Source organism: Pristis pectinata, chromosome 6 (assembly GCF_009764475.1).
Source record: "Pristis pectinata isolate sPriPec2 chromosome 6, sPriPec2.1.pri, whole genome shotgun sequence".
Taxonomy (NCBI): Eukaryota; Metazoa; Chordata; class Chondrichthyes; order Rhinopristiformes; family Pristidae; genus Pristis; species Pristis pectinata.
The window spans coordinates 74503298-74526741 of NC_067410.1; the positions used below are offsets into that span (position 1 = coordinate 74503298).

General features: G+C 41.0%; 1 protein-coding gene across 2 annotated transcripts in view; it reads left to right on the forward strand.

The window, feature by feature from the left end:
* LOC127571572 (fatty acid CoA ligase Acsl3-like) overlaps positions 1 to 23444 on the forward strand; it is an 87228-nt gene that overhangs the window by 25982 nt on the left and 37802 nt on the right. The gene's annotated exons all lie outside the window — the stretch shown is intronic.

Sequence of the window (23444 nt, forward strand, 5' to 3'; positions counted from 1 at the left end):
CATCACTGTTACAGCAAATTGAATAAGAAATGCAAATATTTGATTCCTTTTTTCTATTTCAATAACCAAGAAATTCAATTGGATTTTGCCTGTTTTAAGCATAAGATTGCAATCCTAGAGGTCCACAATGTCAGATGTCATCCAACAGTAGAAGCAAGTCCTCCTCTAACTAGAGGGACTACTTAAATATAAAAACAAGACCATGCTGCTCGGAAATGTGCCAACCACTTTATTGCAACGGACTGTTTCATAAGCTCAATAAGTTGGGTGGCAGTGATACTGCGTCAAGTTTCAATTTTGACTTCTGGTACTGTCTGTGGATTTCCCCTGGGTGCTCAAGATGTGCTTGTTGTTGGGTGTATGTGGCATCTGGGGATGGTTAAAGAGCGTGAATGAGAAAATGGGCTACAGTGAAATTACTGGGGCAATGGGATTGCTCTGAGAACTGGAATACACTTGAGCCAAGTGGCCTCTAGTCTTACAAAGAAATGTGGAAATGGCACCTAACATGCCATGTTATAATCTTGCCCTTGCCTATGCTAACAAGTTGTAAAAGGAATTTCATCTGAGCAATACTTACAATGCACGAGAAGCTATCCTTTTCACCACTGATTTTGCTGCTTTTAGTTACCCTTGGGTGATTACAATTACAGACGTATCAACCAAAGAAATATTAATTACTTCCATTTTGAGGTTAATGGGGATAATGCATTGAATGACTGACTGGAATGATAATCCAGAAACCATTTAGAAGGGAGAGTTTAAATCCCCTTGCCACCCTTGTCCTTGCTTTCTTTTCAACTGCCTCCATTCTATGGCAATTGGGAATTTTTTTTATTATTTTACATTGGAGATTTTTTAAAATTGGTAATGAAGACTACAATCACAGGATTATCATTTAAAAAAAACTCCAGGAGAAAAATCTAGCACTCTTATTCAGTTTTGTCAACTTGTGACTCCAGACCCATAGCAATCTGAGTCTTAACTGCCCTCAGTTGCATCAGAAATGACCACATTAAAATACAATAAGAAAAAGCCAATTGACTCTGCTCTGGATTCTGATCTGGCAAAGCCAATCCCAGTTAGCCAATCTTGCTAGATCTGTTCCTGAACATAATGAAGATTAATGCTTTAATTGGGAGACCAGAATTGTATTCGTAGAATTGTACCTTTAGCAAGGTCTCCACGGTGTTCGTTCTGTGCCCTCAAGTTCTGATGAAGGATCTCTGACCTGAAGTGATCTCTATTTTACTCTTTTCAGATGCCTGACCTGCTGAATCTTTCCTGCATTTTCTGTTCTTGCATTCTATCCCCATCCTACTTTCACTTCTCGAAGTGTTCCTCAACATAAAGGAGTACTGACTCATCAGTTAAGGGAGTATGGTAGGTGGTAAATGGGAGGAGATTTCCTTTCTCATTTTTAACTTGATTTCAGACTCCTCCTGGCATCACGGTTGAAGGCTCTTGTTCCTTCCTGCCTGAATTCCATTGTGCTACCCATGGGACAAGACAAGCCCTAGGATTTTGAGGAGCTGGGTACGTTGCTCGTAAAGTATGAGATTCTGTGAGTACGGCTGTCAGGCTGTTGCTTTGACTAGTCTGTGGAACATCTCTCCCAATTTAAATACCAACACCGGCATGTTTTTGTGGAGGACATTGCAAAATCAACAGGGCTGTGCGTGGCTTTACCATATCTGAATTTGATGCTTTGGTAATCGTGCAGTTTTATTCCTTCTCTTTTTAAAAGTAGTAGCACTATTACAACTGTGTGGCTTGCTAGGTGACCTTGGGCATTTAACAATCAACCATATGTATTAAGTCTGGAGCCACATGGTGGCAGAATTAATTTCCTGATGGCCACTAGTGAACCAGATGGGTTTTTGTGACAATCCAGAAGGTTTTCACGATCGTTGTTACTGATGCTACTTGGTGCATTGTGTTTTCCTAATTCCATATTTGCTAAATTTAAATTCCACAGATGCAGTTGTGGGATTTGAATTCTGGTCTCTGGATTATTAATCCAAGTCTCTGATTTAGCTAGTCTGGTAATCTTAATCACTGCACCACCATCATACTTCAGTAATGGAATACTCTGCTTTTGCCTGGATGTGTGCAGTTTCAAAAGACAAGCTCATCTGGGGCAAAGCAGTATGTGAAATAGGCATCCCTCCCCCAAACATTAATTTCCCTCTACAACCTACTCATTAGGACTGCAGTATGTGCAGCTACAAAATGTATTTGCTTAGGAAGGGTTTTGCCTCAATTTTTAGGTGTGCTTAAACACTTGTACCACACATTTGTTTTACCATTCCACACATCCCAAAGTATAGGATATAATGTCGATCTGTGGGGTGAGAATTGGGGATTCTTGCCCCACATTTATGCCTGTTGCCTCTCCCCTCCCATTCCTCAACGTGCATCAGGACTCCAAATATATGATGACGTACAAGTATCCTTCATCTCCATTTTGGTAAAGACAGCAAACAATGGGATAGAGGTCACCGACAAGGAAGTCTCTTGCATGTGCTGTATAGACAATAAGGGCATTATACTGTGCTGGGAGGCCAGAGGGGTCACTGAGCCTCAAACTATCTCTAAAGCAAGTGTAATATGTAGTCTAACAAGTTGCTTGTTGAGTATTTAATTGTGATTTATTACATGCCCTTTTGATTTGATCACCAGCAGGTATCTTCATTTACTCCTGCACCACCTTGGTGGCATATTGCAAGTGAAACTATTTTCAGTTGCTGTAAGGTCTTAGGATTGGTAATCTCTAGAGGAGGGGAGGAGGAAGGGGCAAGATGTGGTGATGATTATGGTCATGAGAATCTGGCCTGGCAGATCAAAATTGGCAAAATGCTGGAGGAAGGCAATGAGCACTTTGAGATTCTTTGATGTAATAAATGGGATGGATAAAGGGAACTAGTGGACATTGTGTTTCTAAAAGGCATTCAGTAACCACATTCAAAGGTTGCGGTACAAGATAAGAAAATAAGATTGAATGAGGTTTGTGGTAATACATTGACATGGAAAGAGGAGTGGCTTGCCAACAAAACTTTGTTGAGATAAATGGATTATTTTAAGATCAGCAATTAGTTGGGTACCTTGATCATTGCTGGGATGTCAACTCATTATAGTGACTTAAATGTAAGGATCTAGTGTTATGTAGCCAGACTTGCCAAGGCACAAAGATAGGTTAAGTTGTGAGGAGGGCACAGAGCCTGCAAGGGGATATAGGCAGAATTGGGTTTATTATCACTGACATGTCATGAAATTTGTTGTTTTGTGGCAGCAGTACAGTGCAAGACAAAGACATAAAAATTGCTATAAGTTACAAAAATAAATGCAAAAAAGGAATAATGAGGTAGTGTTCATGGACTGTTCAAAAATATAATGGCAGAGGGGAAGAAGCCATTCCTGAAATATTGAGTGTGGGTCTTCAGGTTCTTGTACCTCCTCCCTGGTGGTAGTAACGTGAAGAGGACATGTCCCAGGTGGTGAGGGTCCTTAGATGGATGCCACCACCTTGAGGCACAGCCTTTTGAAGATGTCCTCAATACCAGGGCAGGTTGTGTCAATGATGGAGCTGGCTGAGTCTACAACCCTCTGCAGCCTCTTTTGACCCTGTGCATTAGAGCCTCCATACCAGGCAGTGATGTAACCAGTCAGAATGCTCCTCACTGTACATCTGTAGAAATTTGCAAGAATCTTTGACGTATCAAATGTCAAGTAGGTGATGTATAATGGGCAAAAATTTGGAGTTTTCCACTATATAGCCTGAAGGTCCAGTAAGTAATTAGGCTAATGGAACATTGGCCTTTATTGCAAGGGGTATGGAGTATAAAAGTAAGGAGCTACAAATGAAACTCCAAGTGGTGCTGGTGAAACCACACTTGGAGGACTGCTGCATACAGTTTTGGTCTCTGTATTTAAGGAAGGATATACTTGTATTTGAAGTGCAGAGAAGGTTGAGATAAAAAGGCTGACATTTAATGAAAGGTTGGTCCTATGCTCATTGGAGTTTAGATGAAAGGTGATCTTATTGAAACATTGTCACTCCCCTTAGAATTGTCAATGTGGATACTGAGAGGATGTTTTCCTCTACTGGTGGTATCTAGAATTGGGAGACATTCCTTCAGAATAAGGGGCTGCCCATTTTAGATGGTGATAAATCCAACTCAGGAAGGGACTATACTTGACCTTGGAAGAGGATGGGGAAGTGATTGACGTGTCTGTGGAGGAACCCTTTGGAAGCAGTGACCATGGTTTGGTAAGCTTCAAGGTAGTTAAGGAAAAAGATGGTGGTCCTCAAGTTAGGCCCTAAACTTTGGGGGGGGGGGGGGGGGGTGTGGGTGGGGTGGGGTGGAAGTGGATTTCAATAGTTTAAGGCAAACCTAGGAGAGAGAATTTGGGGACAGCTGCTAGAGGGGAGAACAACTGAGTGGGAGGTGTTTAAAAGTGCAGGAGTAAGAGATCAGAATCAGCAATATGACAGGTTAATAGAACCTTTGTCAGTGAAGGATGTGAAGGTTTGATCGGGGGGGGCGGGGGGGGGGGGGGAGAAAAGAAGGAAGCTGGTGTCAGGTATAGGGAGTTGGCATTGAATGAATAATTTGAGGCTTATAAGCTTGCCTCCAACAATACTTGAGCAGCTTGACACCAAGACCAAAGCAGCCTGTTTATTTGGCATTCCACTCATTACCCTAAGCATTCATTCACTCCATCACTGGTGCACCATGGCTGCAAGGTGTACTGTTTACAAAACACTAGGCATTTACTTGCATAGGCCACCTCAGATAGCACCTTCCAAATCCTGTGACTTCTCTTACAAAGAAGAGAAACAGCTACATTGGAATATCACGACCTGCAGGTTTCTTCTCCTGACTTTGCAATATATTGCTGTTCCTTTATTGCCAGTGGGTCTAAATCCCTGAACTTCCTGCAGTAATATAGGAGTGCTTTCACCAGAAAAAATGCAGTGTTTCAAGGTAGGTGGCCCACTATCAGCTTGCCTAGAGTAATTAGGGATAAGGAATAGGTGTCTACCTTGCCAGCAATTCAAACATGAAGATTTTTTAAAATTGTCTTTTAATACTTTGAGAGATCTCAGTATTTCATGTTTGACCCAATAGCTTCAGGAGATCCTGTAGTTAAAGTATTTGCATTGCACATGATCTCCCAAGATGTGATGATGTTTACAAAGAATATACAGCAAAAAACATTTGTTCTAAACCAGGGTATGCCAGTATCCATGCTCCTTTTGTGAGCCTGTTTTCTCTCATTGCCGTTTATCTGGTGTCAGCAGTTTCAAACAATTTAAAGCAAATTAGTGAAAATCTTCTCATTTTGATTTTTTGATACTGTTTATATTTTAAATTGCTGAATTAGCTATATATATTTTTCCTTGGGGAAAACAAGGTTTACAAATGGTCATTCTTTCAGTTATTTAACTGAATTTATTTCTCTTTGCAAAAGCCCCTCCCTTTTTGAATTTTGGCTTAACTTCTCATTAGGATTTCTTTCTATTGCCAATCAAATAAATATTTGGTGAAAAAGTTCAAAGTAATTACTATTTTTGGGAAACAATTTTGTCGAAGGAGAGTGAAATCTATAGAAGATCTGTAGGTAGCCCTATGTTAAAGCTTAAATCAGGAAATCATCCATTTCTTAAATTTCTTGCAACTCTTTTATTCCCCTTCCACCTGCACCCACCACCACTATTCATACTGCTGCTTAAATCTCTGCACCCAGGCGTGGCATTTCCTTGGTGTGGGATATTCTTGAGTATCTAGGAGTGTGAACTGTCAACCAGATTTCCTCCTGGAACTTTAAATACTATTTTGCCTAACTGCTGGCAGTTCTCTGGATTTTTGTTTTCAGTAACTCCAAAGCCTTGTCTGATTGCTGTCAGATCCAGAGAATCTCACTCTTATACTTTGTATCCTTGTCACTGCTACAAGATCCTGAGGAACCATTGTATTACCCCATTTTCACAATGTTGGCGGACAATGGCCATTTCCTAATTGTTAGTCATCTGTAACCTTCCAGTGTTTAAAAGCACTAAGATCCTATTTTCCCTCTCCCTTCTAATTTGTGTACAGATCTCCATGACCAGTCTTTCTTCCAGATTTTCCTTGTGTACAGAAACTCTATTTCACCTAATTCTGTTGCTGCTTGGTGCTCTTTCCAACAGATGCACTTGATCCCTTTTAACTTTAGTCTCCCAGAGCCCACTATTTACCTCTTACAGCCTGTTACCTTCAGATCCTAGGACTTTTAATAAGAAAATCAGAATATACATTCAAAACAAACGACTGGAGGAACTTGACGTGTCTCTATGGGTTATAGCAGATGCATTATTATTGAAACCCAATCTGCATATTTAAAGAAGGACACTACTGGTTTCAGATGTATATTCTCTCTTCTGAAGCAAAGTAGTAGGTATAAATTTAATATGGCAAGATCCATGCAGTATATTGCAAGTTTCTCTGCCAGTCTGCACAATGTTACTCTCTTGTCCCTTGGGTGTTTTCTCCTCTCTCCTCACTTTTGCTGTGTGCTTTTTACTGTACCCATCATGATTTGTCTGTCTTCTGACTCCTGTCATAATGGATCTCTGCCTCCAAACATCCATAAATAAGACCAGATTCCCTCTGCCACATTTGGTGTTCTTTGGCTTTTACCTAACAAACAGGATCTCCAGTTGTCCCTTTTGCTTGCTTGTGCTAGTCCTCTTCCCTAGCATTCTTATTGGGAAACTACAATATCATTTATCTCCAGCTATACTCATGACATCACCTATTAATGCAAGCTTCTATTTTACATTTGGCACTGGTCCCAGGACCTCTATTTCTGATATGACCTGCTTCCAAGCAAAATTAGCATTTGGACTTCTTTCTAAACCAAGAATGCAGATTAGTGATACCTTGGTAACAATAATTAACATGCAGAGTTCATCAGCAACATAATAGGTTATGGCTTGGAAATTTCACCTGTTCTGTTTTTAAATCAGTTGGTCATCTCTATATTGCTGTTTTAAGAGGCTCTTGGAAAAGTGAAATTTAGTCTAAGTTCTGAAACACTATTTGGTTTAGGTGTAGCAACCATAGGAAGTTCTGTATTACTAACGCCTTCTTTTGTTTGGAAGTAGTTCTTAAAGGTTCATGCATTGCCATCAGCATTGTTTACATTTTTTTAGAGTGTATTTATAAGAAATGCTGTTATAATGAAGGTAGAAGTTGCCAGAGTCCTCCCAGGGTGCCTAGGGACCTTCCTAGACATTTGAAGAACAACATGCACAGGAAGTGCACTTTCTCAAGAAGTTATTGAGGGGGGTGTCAATAAGGACACCTTTATAGATTTGTGCTTCTGGGAATCTTGTAATGCAGCCAAGTGCCTCTTCCAGATGTGAATGCAGAAAGTCAGTCACCAAAAATCAGAGCCATGCAATATTGCTTTCCAGAGCATATGTGACGAGTATCAGCCAAAGGATCTTGCAGGGATCATGAGGCAATGTTTCTGAGGTTGAGGATGACTTTAAGAGCAGTGCATGCACTCATTTTCCTTTGCTACATTAAGTTTAACAGTGACAAGTGCTTCTGCTTCGGTCAAAATCTGGGTCATTCTCACTTGGACACCTTGCTTCAGAATTATTGTAGGCTGTCACTGCTGAGAAATGCCATATAACACTTTGCAGCTTGCTGCTGCATTGCAGAAGTTGAAAATAGCTCTGTGAGCATAGTATTCAACCTTCAATTTTTTTAAGAAAATTTGTTCCTTTGGCTGACTCCAACACACTTTCCTCTACCCTCAAGACTGCATCTTCTCCTTCCATCATTGTAGTCTGCACTCATTCTTTCCAACACTCCTATATAGTTGAGAGAACACTGGTTCTGTGTTGGTATGCCACATTCTAAGATGAAAAGTTTTTTTTTTTGCTGCCATCATTTCATTAGGTTGCTTCCATCTTTCTTTCCCCCCCCCCCCCCCTCCAGTTTGTTAATAATAACAATGGAACCACTTTTCTAAGGGTTTCTCCTGTTACTTTTGGTTATTCAATGCTGAGTGGGAACCAGCTGAAACCATCTAGGAATGTGATGTTTGGGATTCCAGTTTGGCCTAGTCTTGGAAATTTGTTTGGCTGCAGGTTGTATAGCACTATGCTTCTAGCTACAGAAAAGATGAGCCTCATCCAATACATAACTTTCAGTTTGAGGCTTCCTTATTGTTAAAAGATAGTCCTGTGAGAGAACAGTGCCAATCATAATTCAGACCAATATGCTTGATAATCTTTGTAAAGACAAATTTTAGGAATTAGATTACTATATTTGCCATTTGAGTAAGTTGGATACCTAAAAGAATGCAAGGAAACATGATGTTTCTCTCACCAAGAAATCCACGTCTTAGTGAATCCACAAAATTGATTAACATAAACAAGACTTTTATCTGTGTGTCTTTTTTGAGGGTAGAGCAGATGAATTTCTGTGCCTAGGTTTTAAATTGTATAATATGCAGTCCTCATTGAGGGGTCAGCAGTGGAAAGGGTGAGCAGCTTCCAGTTCCTGGGTGTCAACATCTCAGGATCTATCCTGGACCCAACACTGATGCAATCATGAAGGCACACTAGTGGCTCTACTTTGTTAGGAGATTTAGTACATCATCAAAGACTCTTACAAACTTCTATAGATGTGTGGTGGCGAGCATTCTGACTGGTTGCATCACAGCCTGGTATGAAGGCTCCAATGCACAGAATCACAAGAGACTGCAATGGGTTGTGGACTTGGTCAGCTCCATCACAGACACAACCCTCCCCATCATAAGAGGACCTCTGTCAAGAGATGGTGCCTCAAGAAGGTGGCATCCATCACTAAGGACCCTTGCCATCTGGGACGTACCCTTGTTACAACCATCGGGGAGGAGATACAGAAGCCTGAAGACCCACACTCAACCATCCAGAAACCACTTCTTCCCCTCATCAGATTTCTGAACAGTCCATGAACACTTGTTATTCCTCCTTTTTGCACTATTATCTTTGTAAATTGTCTTTGAATTGTACTGCTGCTGCAAAACACAAATTTCATGTCATATGTCAGTGATAAATCTTATAAATGATGCATCTTAACTTGTTATGAGCAGTACCACTGGTTGATACCTTGCTCTGACTTATCAAGTTTCATCTATCTTGTGTTAGTTTCAAGAAAATTATTTTAAAATTCTTCAGGGCTATAAGAATGAGAATCTCTGCAAACTCCTTACAGTTATCTACATGAGCTGTGTATTTGGCTACAGTCTCAAATGACCATCTTTGTTACAGACCCTTTCCCATCTTAAAGGGGCACCAACAGGTGCATCACATACATTCAAAAAGATACCAAGAGTTTTTTTAAATATATGAAGAGTAAAAGAGACACGGGTTGCTATAGAACCAATTGAAAATGGTGCGGGAGAGATTATAATGGATAACAGATGGCAGAGGAACTAAGTATTTTGCATCGGTCTTCACAGTGGAGGACATCAGCAATATACTGGATAGTCGGGGGTCTCGGGATAGAACTGAATTCAGTTAAGATTATTAGAGAGAAGGTGCTCGAAGCTGAGTGGACTAAAGACAGAAGTCTCCTGGACTGGATGAGGTGCACCCCCAGGTTCTGAAGGAGGTGGCTTCAGAGATAGCGGAGGCATTAGTGATAATTTTCCCGGAATCAATAGACTCCGGCATGGTTCCAGAAGACTGGAAGGTCGCAAATGTAGTTCCGCTGTTTAAGAAGGGTGGGAGGCAGCATAAGGGAAATTACAGACCTATTAGTCTGACATCGGTGGCAGGGAAGTTGTTGGAATCGATCCTCAAGGATGCGGTTATGGAATACCTAGAGGTGCAAGGCAAGATGGGTCCAAGCCAGCATGGTTTCATGAAGGGAAAATCCTGCCTGACCGACCTATTGGAGTTTTTTGAGGAAATCTCAGTTAGGGTGGATAAGGGAGAGGCTGTGGATGTTGCGTATTTAGAGTTTCAAAAGGCCTTCGACGAGGTGCAGCATAAGAGGCTGATTAATAAAATGAGAAGTCATGGAATTACAGGTAGGATATTGGAATGGGTGGAGCATTGGCCAGTAGGCAGAAAGCAAAGGGTGGGAATAAAAGGATCCTGTTCTGCTTGGCTACCGGTTACCAGTGGTGTTCTGCAGGGGTCAGTGTTGGGGCCCCTTTTTACTCTGTACATTAATGATTTGGATTATGGAGTAAATGGTTTTGTGGCTAAGTTTGCAGATGACACCAAGGTAGGTGGAGGAGTAGGGAGTATTGAAGAAATAGGAAGGTTGCAGAAATACTTAGATAGTTGAGGAGAATAGGCAAAGAAATGGCAGATGAGATTCAATGTTGAGAAATGTGCCATTGTACACTTTGGAAAAAGAGATAAATGGGCAGATTATTATCTGGATGGGGAGAAAATTCAAAGTACAGAAGTACAAAGGGACTTGGGGGTACTCGTGCAGGATACCCTAAAGGTTAACCACCAGGTCGGATCGGTGGTAAAGAAAGCGAATGCTATGTTAGCATTCATTTTGAGAGGTATAAAAGTAAGGAAGTGTTGATGAGGCTTTATGGGGCACTGGTGAGGCCTCATTTGGAGTACTGTGTGCAGTTTTGGGCCCTGTATCTTAGGAAGGATGTACTGATGTTGGAGAGGGTTCAGAAAAGATTTAAGAGGATGATTCCCAGAATGAAAGGGTTTACTTATGATGAGTGTTTGTCAGCTCTTGGACTGTCTTCATTGGAGTACAGAAGAATGAGAGGGGACCTCATAGAGACATTTAGAATGTTGAAAGGACTGGACAGAGTAGATGCGGCTAAGCTGTTTCCCCTAGTGGGTGAGTCCAGGACTAGAGGGCACAATCTTAGAATTAGAGGGTACTGGTTTAAATTTCTCATCTGAGAAATTTCTTTAGCCAGAGGGTAGTGAAATTATGGAATTCTTTGCCACGTACAGCTGTGGAGGCCCAATCATTGGGGGCGTTTAAGGAGGAGATATATAGGTATCTAATTAGTCAAGGTATCAAGGGATAAGGCTGGAAATTGGGGCTAGATAGGAATAGTATTAGTTTAGCTCATGGAGCAGACTTGATGGGCCAAACGTCCTACTTCTGCTCCTTTTGTCTTGTGATCTTATCCTTGACTTAAAACTGCACATACTTTGAGCATTGCCTTGATTTCCAGGCCTATTTGCTATTAGCATATGTTGTTGAGATCTGCCTGGCATTCCTTCAACTTAAAGGTGAATTGCCTGTCTTGCACAATCTGATTTGCCTCAAATTTACTGGACTCTTGATGAGGAGCTTTGTTCTTGGTGCCATCCCAAGATACAGATTCATTTTGAGAAGAGACTGGGGTTTCCACAAGTTGGTGGGAATGCTACACCTTTCTCAAGAAGGTTTTGTGAACATCCTTTTTTTCTTCTGTCCTCTTGATAATATCTTGCCATGATGTGGCTTGTAGGACAGCATACACCATTGGAGTAACTGAGCCTAAGAAGAGCCTTGATGTTGGCCAAGGAGACTGTTGGTCCACATGGTGGATTTGGAGAATTTTATGAAGATGAGATGTTACTATTGTTCCAGTGTTTTGAGGTATGTTGGTAATCTGTGTCCGACGTGTATAAGAAGGCAGGGGTCATTGCTGTCCAGTAGACCATGAGCTTTGTCATAGATTTGAGGTCTTGATCTTCAACACTGTTCTTAAACAAGTAAAGGCTGTGCTGGAACACTAGTAATGACACTTAGTATTGCCTTTAATGTATGACTTTGAGTGATGGCTCTTGATGTAAAAGTTGTTCCTTTTCTAGGATCTTGTCGTATGCCTTTTATATTGTTAGTGGGTGGTGTTGTACAATAGGGATAGGTTATTGGGAGGCTGTTCTGCAAATTGGGCTGTTTAGAGCAAGGCTCCTTCTCGTACACTTCATGGAAGGAGTTGATGAATTGAAGCTCTGCTTCTAACTGTGTATGTACACACAATCTCAGTCATTAAGTTAGAAGCTTAATGACTGAGATTGAAGCTGGAGGCAACACAGGTTGAATCCTGAAGCCCCTGATTGGCAGATTCAAAAGCTTTTGAGATCGAGTGGTTGATGTTGCACCCTGTATTTCTCTGGGAATTGTCTTCTAGCACAGCATTTAGTACTGCTATCTCAGTTCCTGGGATCCAGTTTCAATCCTGACTTTGGATACTTACTCCATGGAGTTTGTATTTTCACTTCATGGGATTCCTCCCATGTCCCAAAGATGTGCTGGTAGGTTAATTGGCTACTGAAAATTATTCCTTAATGTAAGTTGATGACAATGTTGCAAAGGTAGGAGAATAAGGAATTGGGGAATAGGATTGCTCCTGGGAGCCAGTATAGACCTGGCAGGCTGAATGCCCGAGTGTATGAGAGATGACAATTGTGCCTCTAGACAGCAGAATCTACTCATGATTCAAAACACAACCCTTTAGTTATGGGAACATGGTGGCTGAGGAGGACCCTTGTGATTTGCTTTCCATGTGGCAGACAGCAAGGTGGTCCTTTTTTTGTTGTTGTATTTGTTAGGTTTGTCACCTTTCTTGAAAATGGACACAGTTGTAGCATGAGGTCCCCTTATATTAAATCCTGCTAGTCTCAAGGTATAAGATTGCATTTGTCTCTGTTCTACTCCATCATGTTTTTAGAACTTAAACATCATTGCTCTGAGGTCTTGTATTTCAATTGACGTGGCCTTTTCACTGACTCTTTGGTCTGGATTGGTAATGAGACTGAACCAGTTAGTGTGCTGTAATAGAGTAGAGAAGAAGAGTTCTTCAGAGTGCTCCCTCCAGCAGGTGCTGACTGATTCTTGGCTCTCAATGGTGTGGCTCCTTGGGTGATTTGGGTAGTGGATGCTTTTGTCTGCTCTGAAGAATCTATACATATTGTTGCTTTCAGTAAGTTGCAGGATCTCCTATACACTTTCCACTATCACCTGTTCTTTAGGTCAAGGGATTTCTGTTGGATCTCAGTTTTCAAGTGCCTGTAGAGCTGTTTATTCAGAATACTAAATGGTTATTCTGTGATTTCAGTTGTACTGAGGTCCTGAAAGCATTTGTATGAATTGGGTCTCTTGTTTTCTCACTCTTCCGGTTATGAATGTTTTTGACCTGAATCATTAACTATATTTCTCTTTCCACAGAGGCTGCCTGACCTGTTGCTTACCATTTTTCTGCTTTTATTTAGAATTTTCAACATCTGACATTTTTCCATTCTTCATGAAAGATGGTGGTACTGAGAGAGGGTGGTGAAGGCTTATTAATCACAAGTGATCTGAGGCAGAGATACAAATACAAGATGATGAATGAGAGGAAAAACAAAAAACAATACAAGACTGTGGGATACAAAATCTAGCAGATACTAGAAGCCTGAAATAAAAGGGAATTCTGGAAATGCATACTTGTTCAGTAACTGCTGAAAGAAGAACAACTAAGTTAATATTACAGCTTTCATCAGAATTGGCCAGGCTAACTTTCTGAATTCTATCTTGAATCCTGAGAGCTACAACATTCCTAGTTGGAAGAGATGCTGTTTCTGAAGCTTGGATTGAGCTTCAGAGCAGTCTAAGAGATCGGAGTAGGAGTGGTATAGAATATAAAGTGCCGGGAAACAGTCACCCTTGAGCTCTGAAGAAGTGAGTTCAACAAAGCAGTTGCCAAATCTGCATGTGGCTTTAACAAGTAAAGAGGAAACCGTGTCCTGATGACACAAAACTGTACTACTTTCAAATAAAAGTCACAATGGTAGTGCAGGTTCCTTGCAGCTCCAGCCATCCTGATTCTTTGATTCTGACCTCCTTGGAGTTGTGTTTGTGAAGTATGCACAATCTCCTTGGGAACTACATGAGATTTCCCCTGGAAGTTGTAGAGTTATGGAGTCGTACAGCATGGAAACAAGCTGTTCAGTCCATCACATCTGTGCTGACTAGTGGGCACAGGCATCCAATGACAAAAAATATTCTTCATCCATCACCCTCCATCTCTTTTTGGTAAGCCAGTTTTGATTCAATTTGCCCAGGATCCCATGGAGTCCAATCTTTTGAACTGTGTGGGGCATTGCTGAAGGCCTTACTGAATTCTGCTCTGGTTTCCTTCATGTATAGAGAATGTACTAGTTAGTAGCTTTATAGGATACTGTAAATTTCTTCAAATGTAGGCAAGTAGGACAATCAGAGGGAGTTTAATGAGCACGTGAGGCAGAATTGGTTATAAAGAAAAAAAAATGGGGAAATGGGATCGATGGGGCGGCTCTGAAAGATAGAGTTGATGGGGCTCAGTGACCTTGTATGTTTTAAGGAAATATGAGGCATTGGTTGCATCTCCTGTGGTTACATGGGAAGGTGCTGTGCAAATGGGATTTGTTATGTGGAAAGGGGCACATCTGGAAGAAATGGTTGTTTAGGAATGCTGAAAGATGTCTGGTTGCAGTAAAGATGGTGGAAGTTACGCAGGATATTTTGAACTTGGAAGGTGGTGGGGACAATGAGAACTGAATCCAGCTCTGGGTGGGAGGAGAGGGGGGGGTGATGGCAGAAGTGTGGACAATTTATTTCTGTAGTTCTTTAATTTAGTCTTATAGTCTGCTCTTAAAATCATTAATCTTTTGAAAACTAATTTCACTGTGATTTGTGTAACAAAATAAAAATTCTAATTACGTTAGAACCAAGTAACATCTAATGGTGTGGGCATTATTTTTTCTTGCATGGAGATTGAGTATTGCATCACAATTTCAAGGATGTGTATTTTTGAGTTTAATTCCTTAGTAGTAAGACACTTAAACTTTATTGTCACTGGATGGCAGTGTTGTTATTCCAGGCAAGTGAACAGTTGGTCTCATACACAACTAAACATTGTATTCATCAAGTCCGGCACTTCAGTGCACATTTTTTTTTGGGCAGTACTTTGGGCTGGAGGATAACTAGCTTCAGGTTTTGTAGACTCTGAGGTAGCTAAGGCCACGTAGGAACTGCAGGTTCTTCCACAGATGAAGTAGAAGATGGTTGACAGGACAGGTGGGTACTTTGTAATGTCTTCCTTCCACAGGTTACACAGTGCTTCGGCTTGATCCTAATGTGTGGGCTGTGTTCTCTAACCCATCCTGAATGCTCCTACACTTTTTGAGCAGTAAAAGGATATGGATTCTCAAATCTCTTTGGGGTGGGGGGGGGGGGGGGGGTGGTTGCAGTCTTGTTGTGAAGTAGGCTCTGAGCACACCTTTGCACCACTCTTGCTCTCCATAACCAGAGCTCAATACGGTGAATGTGTCACGACTGTTATGGCAGGCATGTGATCGATGTGGTCTGCGCAGTAGACTTGACCAAGGTCTCGACTGTGGAGATTTTGATCTGGGAGCATACACTGACATTGGTCCACTTATCCTTCCAATGGATTTGGTGGAAAGCACGTTGGTGCTAATTTTCAAGCACCCTTTCCTCAATTTACCAAAGGTTGTGCTGCCGCATTAAAGGTGATGGATTTTTTGGATACCTTTCATCGTGGAGAGATGGCCCTCGAGGAATGAGTGATCCATATTTTCTTTTTGGGACTCTGCAGGTGTCATTTGTCATAGACTCTGCAGGTGTCATTGATCTTGCAGCAGTGTTTGTTAATGCTCCCACTTTAGGATGGGTGGAGTAGGCAGTATTCAATACTTGTCATGGCACAGGTGATGCGGACATTTTCATGGTCCTTTGCTAAACTGATATGAGTTAACAAGTGCTCGTGCTTGAACCAGGGATGTTGCCCTATGGGTTTGTGCCCATATGTTCTCATTGAACATGATCTTGGTTATGCCTGTTTAACTTCCTCCTATCTCAACTCCAAAGGCAGTGGTACAAAACATTTATGGGAAGGGCCAGTTGTATAATCCAAACAACTGAAGGCTATTCATAATTCCAGTAACTAGATGTTGATATTTTTAGTCATAGTCCTCGCCTCTTCACTTACTGCCTCCTTTGCTTCACTAGTTGGCATTCTGCTTGCTATTCGCTGCCCCCTTGCTGTTTAGTTGCTATCCTATACTGGGGGGTACACCACACTTTTTAATGACCCTACCTTGCCAAACTTTTCCCCACCGCTACTGCACTTCTGGATCTAGAGATGGAAAAGAATCTGGGCCTAGAAAATGGGATGAGCCCTGACATGTCCTTTGGTCTCTGGTTCTTCATTGTCTCAAACCAGGCCATGTGTTCCTGGGGATCTGATCACTGGTGGGGGTGTGGACCCAGGTTTGGTGTCTGGTAGGCTTTGGGGACCAGGCAGATGGTTATTTTGGGTGGGGGGGGGGTGTAGTAATGGGGAAGAGTCCAGTCCCACCTTATCTTCAACTTCAGTTTCTATGCAGTGTTCCTGCTCCTCGTACCCCCTCATCTATTCTGCTTGTCATGTACTCTTAAGAACTCCAGATAAGTTAAATGTGATTTACTTTTCATTAATCCATATTGGCTCTGCCCATTGCATTATTCTTTGAGGTATTTTGTTATTCCATCCTATATTGTAAATTGCAGCTTTTTTTACCAACTGACATTAGGCTAACAGGTTGATAATTCCCTGTTTTATCTCTTACTCCTCTCTCAAATAGTGGCAGCATACTTGCTACCCTACAATCCACTAGAACAATTCCTGAATCTGTAGAACTTTGGAAGATGGCAACCAGAGCATTCACATTCTCTAAAGCCATCTCTTTCAAAACTCTGGGACTTAAATCTTTACATCCATAGGATTGGCCAGTTTTCAAGCTCACCAGATTCTCTGATATTTTATGATTTAATACTTAATTCTTTAAGTTCCTCATTTTCATTAGACTCTGATACATCTGGCATGTTCTGTTTTGTGAAGACATGCAAAATGTGTTTAATCCCTGTGCTATTTCTTTTTCTCCATTTATAAATTCTCACCTCTTTGTAAGTGGCCCACACTTGCCCTCATTCTTTTCCCATTTTGTGCCTATAAGTTCTCTTGTTGCTCTCTTTACATGCTCACAGAATGCTTTACAAGTTATTGCAAATTTTTTCTGTAATAATTTTACTGTTGCCCTTTATCGTTACCATTTTCAATCTGGTTTTCAAAAGTGGTCATTGTTCAGGGATCTCTTGCAGGGTCTTAGGGATAAATTTGTTCCAGTGAGGCAGAGGAAGAATGGCAGAGTGAAGGAACCATGGGTGATGAAGTGGAACAACTAGTTAGGAGGAAGAAGCCAGTATACATAAGGTGTAGGCAGCAAGGATCAGATGGGGCTCATGAGGAATATAGGGTAGCAAGGAAGGAACTTAAGAAGGGGACATGAAAAGGCCTTGGCAAGTAGGGTTAAGGAGAATCCCAAGGCTTTTTTCACTTGTGTGAAGAGCAGAAGGATGATGAGAGTGGAAGGTAGGACCGATTAGAGACAAAGGTGGGAAGATGTGCCTGGAAGCTGTGGAAGTGGGTGAGGTTCTCAATGAATACTTCTCTTCAGTATTCACCAAAGAGGAGGGCCTTGACACTGAGGACAATGTTGGTATGGATAATATTCTAGAGCACGTAGATATCAAGAGGTTGTGTTGGAGCGTTTAGAAAATATTAGGACAGATAAGTCCCCGGGGCCTACAGAATATTCCCCAGGCTGCTGCGCGAGGTGAGGGAGGAGATTGCTGAACCATTGGCTAGGATCTTTGAGTTCTCTTTGAGTCCTCGTTGTCCACGGGAATAGTACCGGAGGATTGGAGGGTGGCAAATATTGTCCCCTTATTCAAAAAAGGTAGTAGGGATAGTCCAGGGAATTATAGACCAGTGAGCCTTGTGTCTGTGGTGGGCAAGCTGTTGGAAAGGATTCTTAGAGATAGGATCTATGAGCATTTAGAGAATGATGGACTGATTAGGGACAGCCAGCATGGCTTTGTGAAGGAAAGATCATGTCTTACAAGCCTGATAGGGTTCTTTGAGGAGGTGACCGGGAAGATTGTTGAGGGTAGTGCAGTAGATGTCTATATGGATTTTAGTAAGGCATTTGACAAGGTTCCACATGGTAGGCTTGTTTAGAAGGTCAGAGGGCATGGGATCCAGGGAGGCTTGGCTGTGTGGATTCGGAATTGGCTTGCCTGTAGAAAGCAGAGGGTTGTGGTGGAGGGAGTGCATTCAAATTGGAGGGCTGTGACTAGTGGTGTCCCACAGGATCGGTTCTGGGACCTTACTTTTTGTGATATTTATTAATGACTTGGATGAGGGGATAGAAGGGTGGTTTAGCAAGTTTGCAGACGACACAAAGGTCGGTGTTGTGGATAGTGTGGAGGACTGTTGAAGATTGCAGAGGGATATTGGTAGGATGCAGAGCTGGGCTGAGAAGTGGCAGATGAAGTTCAATCCAGAGAAGTGTGAGGTGGTACACTTTGGAAGGACAAACTCAGGTGGAGTACAAGGTTATTGGCAGGATTCTGGGTAGTGTGGAGGAGCAGAGGGATCTGGGGGTTCATATCCACAGATCACTGGAAGTTGCCTCACAGGTGGATAGGGTAGTTAAGAAAGCTTTTGGGATGTTAGCTTTCATAAGTCGTGGGATCGAGTTTAAGAGCAGTGGGGTAATAATGCAGCTGTACAAAACTCTGGTTAGACCACACTTGGAGTACTGTGTCCAGTTCTGGTCGCCTCATTATAGGAAAGATGTGGAAGCGTTGGAGAGGGTGCAGAGGAGATTTACCAGGATGCTGCCTGGTTTGGAGAGTATGCATTATGAGGAGAGACTGAGGGAGCTAGGGCTTTACTCTTTGGAGAGGAGAAGGATGAGGGGAAACATGATAAAGGTATACAAAATATTAAGAGGAATAGATAGAGTAGACAGCCAGTGCCTCTTTCCCAGGGCACCAATGCTCAATACAAGAGGGCATGGCTTTAAAGTAATGGGTGGGAAGTTCAAGGGAGATGTCAGAGGGAGGTTTTTCACCCAGAGTGGTTGGGGCATGGAATGCACTGCACAGGGTAGTGGTGGAGGCAGGTACGTTGGTCAAATTCAAGAGACTATAAGCCTGTGGAGGAATTTAAAATAGGGGGATATGTGGGAGGAAGGGATTAGATAGTCTTAGGCACGTTTAAAAGTTGGCACAACATGGTGGGCCGAAGGGCCTGTATTGTGCTGTATTGTTCTATGGTTTGGACGACTATTTCCCACCCCCAACATAATTGGCCTAGAACAGCATAAATTCTATAACATTTTGATCATCTCTCTTTGGAGGTGTACTTGCAGGCTGTCTCTAAGTAATAAGCAGGTTCCATTTATACAGATATCCATGAATCAATTTTGTCAATAAGTTGGAAAATATACAAAGATCAATTGATATGCTAACCATACTTTCACAGCATTGTAAGGAATGGCATCAAAGCACACAAGGATGTTGAGTTACTAAAAGTGCAGAGGGAGAGAGGAAACTAGTTCTGCTGCTCATAAGACGTCCAACATTTGAATTTAATAATATGGGAGCTCATTCATATGTAGGAATGCACATAAATTGGGCTTTCATAATCCGGAGACAGCCTGTGCTGTGGGTTTTCTAGCTGACCTTATCCCAATAGATGTAGTCTAAAATGTTCTCTGTTGATGAGAGGACAATTGTTTTAATAAACAGTCTCCAACTCGTTAAGAACTCTTGATATGATTTATTTAATCTAAATGAAGACCAAAACTTCCCATGGTTATTGTTTGGTTATAAAATTTTCGTGATTAATACTCTGCAATAATACAGCTGCTGTTGTATTAGTCCCATAGCCTTTTGTCGTCTATGATCTTCATGTATGCTGACTTCTGATCTTTTGACCCAAAATCTTTTCTCAATATCATCCTTTTACTGTTGGTGCTGTTCCCACTAGTTTTCTATTTTGTTCCCCACACCCCCAAAGATTAGCTTTGATGGCCTTAGTGCTATTGATCAAACTGATTTATCTTTTTTATTATTAAATATCTTGTCCATTCGTGTAAAGTGTATTTGAATTTTAACTTGCCATTTATTTTCTGATTGTACCTTGTACAACAATGTGGTACATAATAACTTGGTATTGGTTTATTATTGTCACTTGTACTGAGGTACAGTGGAAAAACTTGTCTTGCATACTGATCGTACAGATCAATTCATTACACAGTGCCATTACATTGAGTTAGTTGCTCCTGATATGTCACATTTCCCTTGTCTACTACCCATTTTGCTGCAAACATCTTTGGTTGTGACCTCTTACCTTTTACGCTTGAAGGTTTCCTCTCATCCAAGTGCTTACTACATTAGTTTAAAAATATTTATATAGCTTATTTGATTTATCAAGGCATAGATTCTGGTTTGGTTAAGTAGGTTCTGTCCAAATGGAACTGTTCCTTCTATTTCCCCAGCCCTGTCAAAATCTTATTTGGGTGATTTGTATAGGTAATTATACCCTTGCTGGATATGACTTGTTTATCTGCCTTACTGAAGCTAGCCACATGGTGATGCATTTTCACTGGTTTTAAGTCGTTCTACCACAGTTGCAATTCTGCCATACTGGCTTAACTTTTGTTCTGTGGTTTCCTACTGTGCCAACTTCTCCTAATGGGCTTCTCACCTTATTTGTGTTCTCTTCCACCTATCCCTAGTATCTCAATGAAGGTCATACTGCTTTCCTTCCTTGGCCTCTGTACTTATGACTTATCCTCCTTGCTACCAACCTCATTCTTGCTTTGCTCAGCTCACAGTTGAGTTATTTGCCCTCCTGTTATTTGTTGTCATTTCCATCCGTATAGACTTTCTGATCCATTTTCACAATCACCTTGTTATCTCACATGGCTTCACTTTTCCCATTGTCTTGTTTATTGCCAATTGCATCTTTTATTACTTCCTTGTAGCCTTGACAGCTGTATTCCCCAATTCACACTTTTCTGTGTCTGCTCCTGGAAAAGCACTTCTGAGTCTCGTAGACACATTCAAGCTGCCAAGTCTTCCCTTAACCTCTAAGTTCAATGTAAAATGTCACTTGTCTCTATCAAACTTCTGCCTTCACTTTGAGGTAAGATGCAACTTTTCCTTAAGTCATCAAGCGTGTAGTTTAAAGCTTTGGGGACTCAAGTTTTTTTTAATTGTACAATTTTACCTGATAATTATCCTTAATTAAATTTGAATTTGATTTTCAGTGGAATGCATTTTTGTACCTAATGGTTTATAATGGTTATCCAGACAAATTTATCATTTTCCTTGCCAAAACCAAATTCTTCTCAATATTTTGTTTCATGTACATATTCTCATGCAAGTTATGATTACTGTTTTGGTAGTAGCAAGATTTTCACATAAGATTTGTGCTTGGCAGGCAGATGATTCAGTGCAGCTGTTCATTCATCTTGTGCCCTTTTGCATTTCTGTGCAAGAGTGTAAACTCTGGTTTTCAGTGAAAAATTCCGCCATGGTGTTTTTCTCTTGTAATTCTACTTGCAGCCATAATTTTTGATTCTTCCATATCAAACACTTAAGTAACAATGGTCTTTGTAATTCAATTAACTCTGGGAATTCTGTCATCTTTACTTAAATCTGCATCCTTGGTAGTGAAATGTATCTTTTGCTCTTGGTCCAGACCAAAAGTCACAATTTGGGCAGGTTGACTTAAGCATGCAATACTGACTGGTTGTCTGTACAGCTTCCTGCTTGTGCAATGGAACAGAATTGTCACATAAGCCGTATTTTGCTTTGGAATGAAATGTCCACTCATTGCACATGTAGTCAGCAGTTTCATAAACATCCTGTTAATCCTTGTGACCACAGATGTTTCTTTTTCTTGTCATCTGTGATTCTAAATCCTGTCATTTCCCTTTTAAACTGAAAGGTGAATGTAGGCCAGAACAAATCTGTACTGTGTACCTGTAAGAAAAGAAAATGACTGATGTATGTTTGCATTATGAATGTATCTGTAAGAAATCTACAAAATCATATGTGAGAAATTTAAATTCTGTTCACCTCTTCTAGGCTGACTATAGCTTTTCTATTGCAGCATAGGTGCACTGAACATACTGACCAGTACTGCTTATTTAAGTAATAAACAATCTGCCAGAGGAACTCAGTGGGTCGAGCAGCATCTGTGGGAGGAAAGGAATTGTTGACATTTCGGGTGAAAACCCTGAAATCAGTTTGTCCCACAGATGCTGTTTGACCCACTAAGTTACTCCAACAGATTGTTGTTGCTCCAGATTCCAGTATCTGCAGTCTTGTGTTTCCCTGCTTATTTAAGAATGTATTTTCAACATTTGGTATGTACTGGTTTGGTTTAATTAGATTATGAGAATATGAAATTCTTTGATAACTGCAATGTTAAACAGCAAGCTAACTCCCTATTCAATAATGATGTGGTACCACAAGAAATCACACATGGAGTAAGGAACAACAGCAAAATTCATTTTGTGTGCATGGAGCAGAATGCTCAAACTGATTTGCACAGAATTTCCAGTTTGTTTAGTCTCATTATTGTAAATTTTGATTTGGCCCTAGTATTAATGACTGAACTTGCACTACCGTTCAATCAAAAGGAGTCTACTTTACTGCCTTTATCAGCTGTATAACCATGCACAGTTATCTTGAAAGAAAAATGCCCTGTGATGACACATCATTTGAGGAGTTGGCTGTGGATAATTTCACAAATCAAGGTTTAAGATGCAGATTGAAAAGAGCACATTCCCTAGATTCGGAGCTAGGCACAGAATCCAATATGCACTTGCATCTAGTTCTCAACAGTGTAGATATTATCCACACTGGAAAACTGGTTTGAATCTTGTCTGTTCTACTGAATATGAAGTCAGAATGTGTTAAGAGAACTCTGAATCAGTATCATTTCAAAATTAAATTTGTTATAGTGGGGGGAAAATGCAGAAAGAACGAGGTACCTGTACATTCTGATGGTGTCTTTGCAGAAGACAAGTGTCTGGCTTGGATGGTGGCAAGGAGAAAAAGGAAATAAATTTAATGAAGGTATTACCTCACATCTGTTGTAGCTTTAGTAGAGCTCCAGGAATGTTGGAAGGATATTCGTAAATTGGGCAAACGAGAAAACCAACAGAAGTTGTACTTTTTCCTTGTTTTCTTTTCTCCACTCTTTTGATTGTTCATGTACATTCAAATCCTTACAAACGTTATTGCTCAAGTGGACAAGAGTTAGGGATAGGAGGAGGGGTGTGGAGTCAGACAACAAGCACAATAGTTTCAGTGAAGGATATGAAATTGTGATATCTTGGTGTTTCTGTTTGTTGCACCTCCTGTAGTATTAGACCGGGGTAGTATTAGCCTGAGAATCAGATGGCCTGCCTAACCAAAACTCTACCAATTAGAAGAGTGGCTGAATTGGAAAATTTGACTGCACTGCACTAGCTTTTTTAAACACCAGATTTGCAGTGATTTCCATACTTTGAATTAATATTAAAA